This window comes from Triticum aestivum, chromosome 3A (assembly GCF_018294505.1).
Source record: "Triticum aestivum cultivar Chinese Spring chromosome 3A, IWGSC CS RefSeq v2.1, whole genome shotgun sequence".
NCBI classification, from domain to species: Eukaryota; Viridiplantae; Streptophyta; class Magnoliopsida; order Poales; family Poaceae; genus Triticum; species Triticum aestivum.
The window spans coordinates 632887653-632888195 of NC_057800.1; positions in this window are offsets into that span (position 1 = coordinate 632887653).

The window sequence follows — 543 nt, forward strand, 5'->3', positions numbered from 1 at the left end:
GGAATTGTCATGACAGATGTCCTTAGTGTCAGGACTTAGTCGAGAGGCCAACGCATCTATGTGGTAGCTTGAGAGGGGTTGAATAGGACGAGCGACGCGAGGTTTTACCCAGGTTCGGCCCCTCACGATAGAGGTAAAAGCCTACATCCTGCTTCATTGATATTGATGATGATGGTCACGATTATAAGGGTGCTCTATCTCGAGAGATATTGAGTTGTCTGTCTAAACCTAACTTGTAAAAACATGTCCCTCTTGGGGTGGCCTGCCCCTGCTTATATATGTTGAAGGGGCGACTTACATGACTAGTCCTATTAGGATTAGGATTACTCTATTACAAGTGGAGTCCTAGTCTTGCTTCTTTGTAGAAGAATATTCTTTATGCCTTTCATCTTAAGCCGGCCTTCCATGAACCGCCTGTTGGGCCACCGGGACTTGTCGCTTCTCTGATCCGCCGGCTGGTCATCAGTGAGTGCAGAGATCCGGGCAGGTCACTTAGTGAGTCGCCAAGTCAGGGCGGGTCACCAGTGAGTCGCAGTCCGGCCG